The following is a 6,266-nucleotide window of genomic DNA, read 5'->3' as shown; positions in this document are numbered from 1 at the left end:
TGATCTGTGATTTTGACACCCACCCTCATAGATTCTTTCAGCTTTATTTTTTTGTCAATTTTTTGAGAAGAAACCCAGTTCATTGAAAACACAAGTGCAATGAGGGGAGAACCCTTCCAAGATCTGCCAGAAATACTGAAGGTACCATATTTATCACAAGGCACTTGGGAAGGGATGATCAGACATACCTACCCTTCTGCACTCTGATCCTTACTGGTTTCTCATTAATCCCAAGCGTGCCAGACTTGTAGATGCAAGAGCAAACAATTAGTGAAAGAGGGTGCTGTCCTCCTTTAATTAAACCTTTATGCTGAGATTCTATTATTTGATAATATCCTAATGCAAAAGGGAGATAAAAGCTTGTACACACACTGAAATGAAGTCCCCACGCGTTCCCAAATCCTCAGATGAATCTGCTCTTTTCCTGTGCTGCATAAAAGATGTTCCCTATCATCAGAGATTGTCTTGCATACCAAGTGCTGTTGATTTCTTTCTAATGAATATAAACAAGTCAGAACATAGCTGAGACTCTCATCATCTCACTCCTCACATGTACACGCACACAAACTTCCCTCTCTCTTTCCCTCAGGGTCTCTGAGCGGACAGCAGGTCAAATAGCAGTCACAGTGGGGGAGAGGTATGCAGCAAACAGAAAATAATGAGGAAAACACTGAGTTTGCTTTTCAAATAGTAAGGAAGAGTTGGGTAAGAGAATTTCTTGCGAGTGTTGCAAGACAGAATGCTCTTCATTCAGTGAGCTACTTGCAAATCTGGATGCACACATTTGAAGACTTGTTTTTTACAGAAAGGCTCCTCTGAAATGCCTGCTGAGGTCTAGTGTCCCCTTCACATAAGGTTAGTATTAGGTAATCTCAAAGTGCTACAAATGTCCACAAGCTTTCTTGAAGCCTAAGGCCTTCTCAGAGGAATTTCCACCCCTTGACTTACTTAAATTTTGGTTTTCCCTGCTCTCTCCACCGCCTCCTGCTTTCCACTGCACTAGGTTTTTTCCCTCCTGTTTTCCTATGTCATCACTGCACTTCTCTGTGCCACCATCTTGAAGCCAGATGTTAGACAAAGACTCTCGAGTAAGTTGAAATCCAGGTATGTATTTATTATCCTGCTGGAGGAGTCTAGGTGAAGCTGTAGGAACATGTCACCAAAGTTTCATATGAAATTAGTTTTACTTGCTCCAATCTGTGAAGAAGTAGAAGACCTCTTACCATCATTTTTATTCAGGAGATTGCTGCTGGTTTAAGATATGAACTATAGAGAAACGTTAGCTGTTTTGGGACATATGCTCTCCTGATATCAAAGACTCTGTTTTAATGGGAGGATTTTTAAGTTCCAGGTGCTTTCAGAGGCTGGTGTTCATACAAAGTATTTTTCAGAATCAGTGAGGCAGGGCAGGGAGAGGAGGAGTCCTATGTAAGTAAATCTTACTCCTCATGTGAGTTTGTATTTTGGTTTTGATGAGGAAAAGACAAAAATCATGTTCCCTTATGCAACTTTGGTGAAATTTAAAAGGCTCTTCCAGCCGTATCCCTGCTGATAGCTTGGTTTTAGCAGGATGAAGAAAAGAAGTAAGCCCTGAAGATGGGAACTTCACAGAAAGTGCCTGGGCAAGTGATTCTGATGTTCGTAAAGAGGAACTTGTTTTACTTTCATGTAAGGTGTTAATAAGTGTGGGTGGGTATGATCCCATCTCCTTTCAGACAACTCCCTGAACACTCCCACCTTCAGATATTAACAGATAGTGCTGCAGTTGCCAAATCCCATAAAAACCCAGTCACAGACTCAGTACAGGCAAAGCATAAATGGGTGCATTTATATTGAAGAGGATACATCTGTTTGCAGCAGACATTAATGCGGCCTCATGCTTTCCTTGTGCTGAACTGCAGCGGTTGAGAAAAGAATACAGAGTGACCTTGGATCATCTATTTTGGTTTTATGTCTTCATGGAGCTTTAATAAACTTAATCTTGGTGACTGCCACATTTTTGACAGCAACTTGTTCGTAAGTTTGGGGGTAAAGCAAGATCATGCCAAATGTAATCTTGCATTTTCACCAACCAACCAACCGCCCTGAGAATCAGAATACTCTGCGCTGCCTTTGTATCACTTGCCTCCCTGGTGCTAAGATCCTCCAACCTGTTACTGCTTCTCACCCTGCTGGAGTTTGGAGACGGAGCAAAACCTGTCAGCCACAAGCAGCAGTTACATTCTCTAGTTAACAGAATCCTCTTTGCTTTTCTAAAGGAGAATCTGAGATGTGAATAGTGACAGATTTAGGATTGCTGAGGCTTTCTGGCTCTCTCACAGATTTCAGCAACTAACTTGGAGATGACATGAAGAAAAGCAGAACTCATCTTCTCCCTGCTAGTCATTCTCCTTTATCCACTGTTTCCTACAGGAAGATGGCAATTTGGTCACTTTTCTGACTGCTAAACTGCCCCAGTTCTCACCCTCTAGTTTACTAAAATCACCTCAGTACCGTTCTTCAATCCTCTCAGGGAATGGCAGCTTCAACAGAAATAACCCTTTCTGTATTCCTGAGGAGAGTCAGATCGTCAAGGTAATGTGTGAAGAACACCAGGCTCTGCTTTGATGGGTCTGAGCTACCCTAGCCTATAGACTTATTTATGGATGACCTGAGTGCTGCCAGTACCATGGCAGGTAGTGAGTTTCTTCTGCTCCTGTCATCTTTCCTTGAAACGTAACACCCTCTTTTGCTTCTGTAACAGATGCCTCTAATGCTTTAGCAGAAACAAACTGTGTGGACTGGGTACAACTGAAAGGGCCAGACCTCTGAGGAAACAATTTGTATCTTCACACCCTTGGGGACACAGAGTCAAACTTAATAGTTCCTTATGCTCACCTTTGCTATGGGCATTGTCACATACTAATGCAGAAAAAAAACCCTGAGGCAAATGTGTATGTTGATTTGTGCATAAATCTAGAAAAGAACAGTTCCTCCTTAAATGACAGAAGAAAGCACTCCAGTTTGAGCTGAGCATGAGTAAGCATGTAAGAAAACAGAGGACAGATGCAATTCTAGAGGGAGTGCAATGGCCCTAAACAGACAGTGGTGAGACGCCACCTCATATTCCTGCAGTTAGCTGACACTAGAGGCGTGTGATTTCCATCCAAACTCTATAAAAGCGGCACATTGTTACTCTTCATTCTTATGGGTCATCATGCCCTAAAAAGCAGTTCATTAGCTTTGTAGCCAGTTACTGTTTGCTCTCTTGTGCCATCCATCGTGCCCAGGTATTACAAGGACGTGGTTCTCTGGCTTGTGTTAGTAATCATCCTGACCAAGTGCTCCCAAGTAGATGTGGTTCAGTTTCCTGTTTTTTTCTTATTCAAAGGTTTTTTTTTTTTTAATTCAGATTTTATTTATCTGAAAGAGTTGCCTCTGTGTTGTTCAGGCTTTTCACAGACAAGCATCCTAGGCATGAATTTTCCCTGTCTATATTAATCAAATGATAATGAAAAGAATACAAAAGTGAAAACTTGTTTGACATCTTCCCCAAGCATCCTCATTCCCAAAGCCATGTGGAATTACTGGAAGGAAATACTGTTGGAATATCAATGCCTTAAATCTGGACATGTCAGAAGTCTTTTAACTTCTGACTGAAAGTGACCCTGGCTTCTAAAATTGACTACCTACAGATCTTCTGAGGCAGTTTGCCACTGATACTGGTTACGAGCAAACCGCTGTTAAAGCACACTGATACAGAGGAAGAGGGCATGGAAAGCTGCAGTACACAGAAGCACTGAACAAATGGATTTAAACTTGTGGTCCCACGAGATGCTTTTGATTAAAGAATGAGATGACACGTGATAGCCAGTACAGAACCAAGTATTGCAGTGAGGTCAGGCACCTAAGGGTGTCTGAGAGTAGCCTATGTGACTTCCAGAACTCCTGCCTTAGATTTCAACCCTGACTAGTTCCTTCCCTTGAGCCGCTCTGTGCAAACACTGGGCATTGTGAATATGTTAACCAAAATGCTGCTTCATCTTCCTTTTCAACATTAGGCTTCTGCTTTGGGCATTGCTCTTGATCTGATGAGCGTTCCCAGGTACTGCTCTGCCACTTACACTGTTAACATTAGCTGTAAGAAAAGGAGACAATTCATTGCAGTTAGTGCCTTTGTGCAGAGAAATGACTGCAACAAATGAAGGGGTGATACGGGTTCTGGAGTATTTTAGCTACATGAAAATGCTGTCATATGAAATCAGAGTTTATAATAAAAAGGGCTCATCTCAGAAAAACATAAACAGAAGATGGAAATGGTTGTAATGGAAAACAAGTGATAGTGGAACACACAGGTCCTCTTCCTTGAGCCTGCTGGGAATGCTGATTTCAGGCAGACATGCCATAGTGAAGTCAGTTCCCTCACATGGTCATTACACCCCCTGCAACTCTGCATGTTACAAGTAAGAGCAGAGGTGACAAGTCCCTGATCACTCAACTGTTGAATATAGAAAAATAATTGCTTATTAGAAAAAAAAATCCATCAGAGAACAGAGCAGTTCTTCAGTCTCAGCCTTAGAGAATGAAGACAACTTGCTCAGATACCAGAAAGAGAAGCTACAGCAGCTCTTAGCTTATTCCTTGAGGTCTTAGGCCACATTTTGCCTATGGGAAATAATAAAGTGAGAAGAATATGATTGACTCAAATCAGCAACAGGATTAAACAGAATCACAGTTGTGAGCTATTCCTTGGCTTTCTTTTCCCCAGCAACAAAATACCTTGTGGTCTTTTTCTGGATTCCCACTGGAACTGCAAATTCATGGAGAATACTTGCAGAGCTGGGCAATAGTTTGCTGCTCTTCTAAGGGCTGTGCAAAAGGCAGCAGAGAGACACCAGCAAGCAACAGTGCATGTGCTTTATCAGCTGAATAGTCTGTAACTTTCAATGTTCTAATATTGTTGAATATTCAGTATTAGCAATCTGACATGTTTCTCAACTGTATGCTATTGCAAAAATCCTTCCTTCACCCACATCAACTATTATAATACCTTTGAACCCTAAAACATTCAGCTTCTCTGTTGTTCTGTTGACGTAGCTGAGGTTTAATATAGTGTGAGGTTTACACTTTGGAGTGTAACATCAAATGAAATACAGTGCTAAATTTCTTTAGGAGGGATCTTGATGCTGAAACAGACAAGTAATGAAAACAAGAAGTGTTGATGTCCTGCAGCAAAAGTTGCTACATATGTCAAAACCCAAAGAAGTTGAGTACCAACAACTATGTTCAAACATTCAATAGACTGCTCAACTTCCATTGTTACAGGGTTGTAGCATTGAGCCTTCTGACCTCCCTTTGATTGGTTTAAACATAGTTACCCGTTACCCCCTGGGGAAGGACTTTTCATTAGGGACTGAAGTGACAGGACAAGGGATAATGGGTTCAAACTTAAACAGGGGAAGTTTAGATTGGATATAAGGAAGAAATTCTTTACTGTAAGGGTGGTGAGGCACTGGAATGGGTTGCCCAGGGAAGCTGTGAATGCTCCATCCCTGGCGGTGTTTATGGCCAGGTTGGACAGAGCCTTGGGTGAGATGGTTTAGTGTGAGGTGTCCCTGCCCGTGGCAGGGGGTTGGAACTGGATGATCTTAAGGTCCTTTCCAACCCTAACTATTCTATGATTCTAATCTATGATTCTATAGAGTCGATGCATCTTCATTCCAGTTAGAAAAAGATTTCCTAATACACATCCCCTCTGTTCAGCCAAATTATAGAATTGTAAGTTTACGTATGTTAAAACTATAATTTGTTTTTAAGTTCAGGCAGTTACTCCTCACAGCAATCAATCCCTACATCAAATAATAAAATAATTTTGACAAGTTCTTAAGCCCAGTATTTAGGAGCACTGAGGCTTTCTGGCTGGAGATGTCACGTTTTCTATGATGCTATCTCATAGGTAGTGTTGCAATCTTCAGTATTTCCCTTTGAAACCTCTTCATATTGCCAGTCAGGTTTGCCAATGGCTCCTCACAGCATATAAAAGACAAGTTATATCCTGTCTTCTTCAATGAACTGAGTTCTTGTAAATGAACTTCCAGAGAAGACAAGGCGTTTGTTCTTTTGAATGAGCCACAGGAGCCATGCTGAGTTTATTTTAGCTGGGCTTACAGTAGGTCTGATTTTTGCTGATTCCTTCATTTTTCAGCATTTTGGCTGTCTCTTCCAGTTGTTCCTGTTGGGGAGGACTGTGTTTTGAGATTTTCTGAGCCAGAATGCTATTCATGCAG

The sequence above is a fragment of the Pezoporus occidentalis genome, unplaced genomic scaffold (assembly GCF_034315485.1).
Source record: "Pezoporus occidentalis ecotype Australia unplaced genomic scaffold, CSIRO_AGI_Poc_V1 ctg249, whole genome shotgun sequence".
NCBI classification, from domain to species: Eukaryota; Metazoa; Chordata; class Aves; order Psittaciformes; family Psittacidae; genus Pezoporus; species Pezoporus occidentalis.
The sequence above is the reverse complement of the archived record's forward strand: the minus strand, read 5'-3'. Positions refer to the sequence as shown.